Source organism: Neomonachus schauinslandi, chromosome 7 (genome assembly GCF_002201575.2).
Source record: "Neomonachus schauinslandi chromosome 7, ASM220157v2, whole genome shotgun sequence".
NCBI classification, from domain to species: Eukaryota; Metazoa; Chordata; class Mammalia; order Carnivora; family Phocidae; genus Neomonachus; species Neomonachus schauinslandi.
In genome coordinates this window covers 125,206,776-125,215,554 of record NC_058409.1, presented here as the reverse complement: position 1 = coordinate 125,215,554, position 8,779 = coordinate 125,206,776, and positions in this window count along the sequence as shown.

Below are 8,779 nucleotides of genomic sequence, written 5' to 3'. Positions count from 1 at the left end.
TTCTCATTGATTTCCATGAATTGTTTAAGTTCTTCTTTGATTTCTTGGTTGACCCAAACATTCTTGAGCAGAGTGGTCTTTAGATTCTAAGTGTTTGAACTTCTGCCAAATGTTTTCTTGTGATTGAGTTCCAGTTTTAGAGCATTCTGGTCTGAGAATAAGCAGGGAATAATCTCAATCTTTTGGTATCGGTTGAGACCTGATTTGTGACCCAGCATGTGGTCTATTCTGGAGAAAGTTCCATGTGCGCTTGAGAAGAATAAGTATTCTGTTGTTTTAGGGTGGAATGTTCTGTAAATATCTATGAGGTCCATCTGATCCAATGTATCATTCAAAGCTCTTGTTTCCTTGTTGATTTTCTGCTTAGATGATCTGTCCATTGCTGAGAGTGGAGTATTGAGGTCTCCTACAATTAACGTATTGTTATCAATATGACGCTTTATTTTGGTTAACAGTTGGCTTATGTAGATGGCTGCTCCCATGTTGGGGGCATAGACATTTACAATTATTAGATCTTCTTGTTGGATAGACCCTTTAAGAATGATATAGTGTCCTTCTGTGTCTCTTATTACAGACTTTAGTTTAAAATCTAATTTGTCTGATATAGGAATTGCTACCCCAGCTTTCTTTTGAGGTCCGCTGGCATGGAAGATAGATCTCCATCCCTTCACTTTCAATCTGGATGTATCTTTAGGTTCAAAATGAATCTCTTGTAGACAGCATATGGATGGGTCCTGTCTTTTTATCCAATCTGCAACCCTGTGCTGTTTTATGGGAACGTTTAGGCCATTCACGTTGAGACTGATTATTGAAAGATATGAATTAATTGTCATCATGTTGCCTGTGAAGATGTTGTTTTTATAGATTGTCCCTATAAATTTCTGTTGTAGATCACTCTTGGGGTCTTTCTCCTTTTATAGAATGCCCCTTAATATTTCTTGCAGGGCCAGCTTAGCGGTCACATATTCTTTCAACTTCTGCCGGTCGTGGAAGCTCTGCATCTCTCCATCCATTCTAAATGACAGCCTTGCCGGATAAAGTATTCTTGGCTGCATGTTCTTCTCATTTAGTACCCTGAATATGTCTTGCCAGGCCTTTCTGGCTTGCCAGGTCTCTGTGGATAGGTCTGATGTTATTCTGATGTTCCTCCCTCTGTATGTAAGGAATCTCTTCCCCCTAACTGCCCTTAAGATGGTTTCCTTGGTTCTAAGATTTGCAAGTTTTACTATTACATGCCGGGGTGTTGGCCTGTTTTCCTTGATCTTAGGAGGGGTCCTCTCTGCCTCTAGGACTTGAATGTTTGTTTCATTCCCCAGATTAGGGAAGTTCTCAGCTATGATTTGTTCAAATACATCTTCTAGCCCTCTCTCTCTCTCCACTCCCTCCGGGATTCCAATTATTCTGACATTGGAATGCCTCATGGTGTCACTTATTTCTCTGATTCTATTTTCATGGATTCTGAGTGGTTTTTCCCTGGCCTCCTCTTTTCCCTTTTTATCTATTATACTGTCTTCCAGATCGCTTATTCTCTCTTCTGTCTCAGTTACCCTAGTTGTTAGATTATCTAGATTGGATTGGATCTCATTGATAGCATTTTGAAGTTCTGCCAATTCACCTTTCATTTCTGCCCTTAGAGACTCTATGTTGCCATTAATTGATTTCTCCATTCTAGCCATTGTCTTCACAATTGCTAGCCTGAATTCCATCTCTGACATCTTGGTTATTTTTGCATCCATTTGTAAATCTGCAGCATTAGTGATAATCTCTGAGTCTTTTCTGTTTTGGGGGCTCCTCCTCCTAGTCATTCTGTTGATGGGTGTTTGAGGGAATGTATAGAGTCCAAATTATTGACCAGAACCCAAGCAAGATGCACCTGTTTTCTTGGGACCTTAGGGTTGCTGGCCTCTTGTTTTCCCAGCCTGTCTTCTGGGGGAGGGGCCTGCCGCGCTGTTACTCAGGCAACCCTGTTTGGGCGGAGTTGCCCTGCCCCCTTGTGGTGGGGGATGGGCTCAGTGGGAATCAGTCTTTGGGGCTTTTGTTCTCTGGCGCCTTTCCCTGGTGGCTTTCCGCGTCTCTTCCATGTGTCAGAGCAGAAGAGACCGTTTCCAACCCTCTGCCTCAGAGCAGAGAGACCACAGTCTGTTCTTCAGTGAGCCCTCCAGGCCACACCATCTCCGTTTCTGTTCCTGCTGCTATAAACTGCAGCGTCCTGGGTTGTGCGCCCCTCCGCAGCGCTCCCAGTCCTGCCTCCAGGTCGGGGCACGTCTATGCCCTTTGTGCTTCTAAAACTGCCAGCCGCTCCCAGTTCATGCGCACGGGACTCCGCCGCTCGGGGATTCCACCCCCGGGGACTGCAGTTCACCAGCCCACCGGGTTTCCGTCTCGGAGGCTGCAGTTCCCGTGCGCGCGACCGTCACTCCGGGTTTCTGTCCAGGGAGGGCTGCGGTTCGTGTGCGCGGGACTCCGCCGGTCTGGTTTTCCACCCCAGGGGCTGCCCTGAAGTCCTTTCCTAATGCCTCCCGTCTGCGAGTCTGTGCCCTGACTGCAGCGCGCGAGGCTGTCGCTCACTGGTGGTGTAGGATCCCCACGGCCAGGCACCCTCCCGCTGCCGTTTATCCTCCGATATCTGCCCGCAGAATCACGGCTCTCCGCTCCGTACCTCAAAACCAACTGCCTGCGATATTCTGTTTGTAGAGATCCAGATCTTCTTACATCTCAGGCTGGTTTCGTGGGTGCTCAGAGTGGTCTGGTAGATATCCAGCTCAATTCCGGGGACCAGTTGGAATAGGGTCCCCTACTCCTCCGCCATCTTTCCCCCCTCAGTTAGTCTACATTTTTAAAGGGCTTGAGAATGCCAGATGCCAAGTGCTAAATGAATGAGAAGTTTTACCCAAATCATCTAGCTGGGAGTTCTGAGGGGAAAGGAGGTAGGTGACATGGAGCCAGTCACATGAGGAGGCTAACGGCAGAGAAGAGAACAGAATGGTCACTGTCCTGGTGCTGAGCGCCCTCTTTCAACCACACCAGACCACGTTCCCAGCCTCCAGGAATTAGAAATTACTTTAGCATATAAACAGGCACTTTATAATGTTTTCTTTTTACAACGGGCAGCATGTTTCTCCTTTCCACAGGGAGAGGGGAACCAGTTTTTGCTTCCCACTGTCCCCACCTCCTCCACAACCCAGCCCAATATTCATCCACAGAGAAAGCAGCAGTCACATAGGAACATCTGCTCTGAACATGGCCCTGGCTCAAAAGGAGCTGGTAAAATGGCCTCCTTCAACATATGTTACAGTTGTCTTTGGTGGCCTTGAGTCCTCAGCCACCAGCCACAGTCAGTGCCCACACCCTCTTCTCTTTCCCATTCTCCCATCAACAAGTTTCAGAAAGTTCTTTATAGAAAGCCTCATTATTGACATGGACACTCTTGGTCAGAACACCCTTACCATACGCCACTCCAGACACTGGTGAGTGATAACAACTCTGTTTGTGTTTAATTAGCTCTTGGTTTATGGGGTAGTTTGTGTTGAGGGCATGGCTGTTTTAGTTGGTTATACAGTTGACAAAAATGTATGTGTATTGATGTGGGTCATCAGTGTATGCCCTCTCAGGGCTCTGGTCTGAAAGCTCAACAGTCCCTCATTACACTACCAGTGCAGGCAAATTTGTTGGAACGTCTATACTTGGGTTTCATTCCATAAAACTGGAGTGATAAAGCTTGTTCTCAGTCTCTAAATATCTGGCTGGCAAATATCTATATTGTTTATCACTAGGCAAAACTTCTAGATGAACCACTGTTGCTTCTCTATTTCACTACTAGAGAAGAGTGTAGCTGTGAAGACTACTCCCCAGCCAGCTGGCTACCTGCCCTGACCCTAAGTGTCTTCTACTTATTTCTTGAATGTTTATTTTTCTTATTTTTAAAATCCTGTACCTCATAGGATCCATGTCATGACTTATATTCATGAAAATATCTAAAATTGAAGCATGATTACAAAGTAGTGGATTATTTTTTTAAACAAACATTACAGAATGTACTCATCTAAATGTGTGTTGTTCCTTTCAAAGTAATCACTTCGGCAAGTTGTACACATATTCCATAAATGGCAATATTATGTAACATATTTGAGAAATTCTTCTTTGGAATTACCTGAGGCATTGTATGTAAGAACAAAATAAAATGAAAGTTTTCTTAATTTAAAAGTAATAGATATTCATATTGAAAGCTTGATTTTGTTTTGTTTTTTATTGTTTTCTGAATTTTTACTTATAATTCTAAAACCTAAAGATAAGCATGGTTAACACGTATTTCTTTGAAGTCTTTTTTTCTGAGCTGTGACCTATTGAAAAGACTCAGTGGTAATGAATTTTAATTCTCTAAGGGTAATTTTGAGCTTTGGAATCTAACTCCATTTCACTGAATTCTGCAAATATTTATTAAGTGTCTCCACATGCAAGGAGCTAACTAAGTGGGATAAGAAGATTAATAAAATGTGTTCAGATTGATTTTTAAAAGAAGCCATTAAATAGATTAGAAGGTGATGCCAGACAGAATTACAAAAAATATTTTGAACAATTGTAGCATCATTGGAATAGGTTGTAGTATCCCAAAAGAACATTGAAGAGGACAATACAAATAGTTATGCAACGCCAGGAATGTTAGAAAAATGAATATGGCCCATGTGATATACTGAATAAAACTATTTGGGGTAACCGGTAGCAGCAACCACAGCTCAGAATTAGAACCAGCCTGATGCTAAGGCAAAAAACAGGTAAGGTGACTTTATATCCCAGTTTGCCGGGGTAGTCTTGGTTTATGCCTATAGTCTTGGTGTTATTAGTACAGTGCCTTCTTCCTCTCTGAAGAGCACTGGCTTCCAGGATAAGTTAATGACCACCCTAAAAATAGAGACATTTGTTGGTACTTCTCCCATGCCTCCCAGTCCCCAAAAGCAACACTTTAGTTAATTTAGTTAGTTATTTAGGCCTGTTGGTGTACCCAAACAATAGCCTATTTCTAGGTCCTTCTTTCTCCTTTATCTCCATCATTTAAAACATACATGTACTAATTTCCTAAAGAAATACAAGGAGCTAAAAAACAATGAAACAATATTCAATCTCAAATTTTTTTAAGAAAAGTGATTAAAACAATAGTTGCTATTAATAAAAGTCAGTAAGAATGCAGTGAGATGGGCACTCTATGAGAGGATGAAATTATTAAAACCCTAAAGGTAATTTGCTCATAGGTCCTGTATTATGTGGTAAAGACTGTGGAATTTGAAGCCAGACTGTCTGAGAGTGAATCGTAGCTCTACTACTTCCTAAGGGTATGATCCTGGGAAGTACTTTCCTTCTTGGTGCCTCAGTTTTCACATTAGTAAAATGAAGATAAGAATCATATTTTTCTCAGAGGGTGGTTTTAAGGAATAAATGATGTCATACCTATTACATCCAACATACGCACTACATGAGTTCACTCCTGATGAGTGGAACAATCAGTTACCAAAAAGTTATGAAACAAACAAAGTTATAAAGCAACATTGAAAATAGCAACATGCATTCAATAATTTAACAAATGGGGTTTGAAGATTGATAATAAGTCAGATACTATATTTTAGACATGGAGAGTATCAGTAGTGAAAAAGACAAATTTATTTCCTATGCTTTTCCTTCCTGAAAGGGAGGAGAGACATTAAATGATTAATTATAACTAAAGTATAATGAGTAGTAAGCAGGGGACACATACTGGGGAGGTCCACCTTAGTACAAGGGATCAGAAAAGCCCCCTGTTGAAATGACACATGGGTTTTATTTATTTTATTTTATTTTTCTTTATTTTATTTAAATTCAACTGGCCAACATTTGGTACATCATTAGTTTTTGAGGTATAGTGTTCAATGATTCATTAGTTGCATGTAACACCCAGTGCTTATCATATCACGTCCCCTCCTTAACGCCCGTCACTCAGTTACCCCATCCCCCTACTCACCTCCCTTTCCACAGCCCTCAGTCCCTCAGTTTGTTTCCTGGAGTCAAGAGTCTCTCACGGTTTGTCTTCCTCTCTGATTTCTTCCCATTCAGTTTTCCCTCCCTTCCCCTATGATCCTCTGCGCTACTTCTTATAGTCCACATATGAGTGAAACCATATGATAATTGTCTTTCTCTGATTGACTTATTTCGCTCGGCATAATACCCTCCAGTTCTAACCATGTCGATGTTAATGGTAGGTATTCATCCTTTCTGATGGCTGAGTAATATTCCATCGTATATATGAACCACATCTTCTTTATCCAAATGGGAAGGTACATGGAAAACCCAGATTGATAGAGAGACTTTATACCTCTATATTAAAAGAGCATATTCTAGTTTGGCTAAGTAAAGTCAGATTATTGTTAGGATTCTTAATCTAATGCTCCCATATAGATATGCAATCAAATCATGTAGAGGTACGGTGATCTTTAATTCAGGCTGGAACATGAGTTAGGCACCTAACACCTTGGTACTTGTTTACCTGGTTTTCCAAGCCTAAGGATTTACTACTGGTGTAGAAGCCTTCTACAGGCCTTATTCTGAGAGTATAATCTCTCTTTTAAAATTTCTTTTGAGTAAATTGACACACAATGTTACATAGCTTAAGGTGAGAGTATGATCTCTTATACCTTCTTTTAGCAGCTGAGTTGTGAAAAGTAGAGTTCTGGGTAGGTTATCTAAGAGACAGTTTGTTCCTTTTCTAAGCCTTCTATATTTTTCCTCTGGATCAACTGCATTTCCAAATACTTTCAGAATTGGTCTCAATCCTTTACAATATCACATATTCATCCTCTAAGGTGTTCTTTAATCTTATGCCATGAACATTTTATTGAAAATTACCATAAAAAATAGCCATCTGAACCCCACTTAATTCACTGTAAATACATTAAGAATTTGGCCCATAAATAACTCCATATCTCTTATTGAAAGTCCCATGTATCACTCTATTTAGAAGTTAGTGCTAAAAACAGTTTTATCTCTTTTCTGTAAGCTGGTGTACTTCTCCCTCCCTAATGAGCATTATGGCCCTGGCAGCCAGCAGATTTAGAGTCAAGTGTGCAGGTCAGTCACAGCAACCACATTTGCATTCTCCTTTTTCTTTAGGCTGGGTTTTCCACTTATAAATTTATCATATATTTTGTTAAAAGCCAACCGAATCCTTTGTGATAGAAAGGACAGGTATACATAAACAAATATAATACGTTGTTATCATACATCAACATCTATGAATAGACTAAATAAATTCTTCAACAGTTTTAGTTATCATTCAGAAAAACTGGTAAGGCTTAAATCAATGACTGAGAAAATGGAACTCAATAATCTTTGGTATAGGTGAGGCAAAGGGGGATGACAAAGCCTTTCAAGTCTGCAAATTTGTGCCCCAAACTCAAGGGGTCCAACAGTAAATTTTGTAGGTATGCCTTACAGAGGATGTTGATCTCCACCCACGTCTTTGGAACTTCACTGTCCTAGAAGGAGGTGGGAAAGGTCCAAAACTGAGGAAGACTGAACAAGCAGTACTCATTTCCTTTTACAATGTGTTCTCAGAGCTCACAACTTAAAAATAGACCTCTGTAAGGCAGAATCCTTAAAGCATGCTGAATCTTGACTCTGCAAGTCTTGTGCTTTTTATCTGTTTAGACACTACTAGAAATAAAATGAACAGCCTAAGGGTATGTGAAGCATAGAGTTGTTTATTAGGCTTTATTAAAAGAGCAGAGACATAGTAAATTATGGAGTGGGGAATGATTTAGAACTTTTAGGATTCAGAATCATATTGAGGATTGTTTAGGAATCCATTTATAGAAGGAAGAAAGGAAAGAAGGAGAATCACATTTGTCAAACACCATGTTCCAGGCCCTATGCTAAGTATTTTTATACATGCTTTCCTTTTAATTATCCATGACAGTCTTTCTTTAAGATAGGAAATGGTATTCAAATGCTTTCTCCCTAAGAAATAGGAAGCTACCTTGCCTCCCCGCCACCCCCCCCTCGCTTTTTTCTGTCATAGTACCACTTGCCTTCTTGGAAAATAATAGAAACTCAAATCATAGATTTTAAGCACTTCTGATTTTTAACCTAACTTCAATTAATGTTTTACAAGAAAGTTAAGAAATTAACTCTTCTTAGTGTTAATTAAGAAGGAGGCTCTTATGAGTATAATATTGACAGTCTTAGAAATAGTGACTTTATATTAGCTCTAGAAGATCAAGTTCTGGGGAATGGGTGTAATTTGGAAAATGTGAGAAATAAAACAAAGATTGGAGCCACTGGAATTACCTTCCATCAAAGATGAAATCTGGCTTATGGCCTGAAACTAGCAATCACATTAAACCACATACTCATATTAGCTACTCCTTCTCTTTCTGGTGCATCTATTATAAAATTCCTATCTCCTGGGGCGCCTGGGTGGCTCAGGTTTAAGCGTCTGCCTTCGGCTCAGGTCATGATCCCCAGGGTCCTGGGATCGAGCCCTGGGATCGAGCCCACATTGGGCTTCCTGCTCAGTGGGAAGCCTGCTTCTCCCTTCCCCACTTGCCCTGCTTGTGTTCCATCTCTCGCTGTGTTTCTCTCTGTCAAATAAATAAGATTAAAAAAAAAAATCCTATCTCCTCCCTCCCTCATTCCCTTTCTTTCTTTCTTTCTTTCTTTCTTTCTTTCTTTCTTTCTTTCTTTCTTTCTTTCTCTTTCCTCTTTCTTTCTTCTTTCTTTCTTTCTTTCTTTCTTTCTTTCTTTCTTTCTTTCTTTC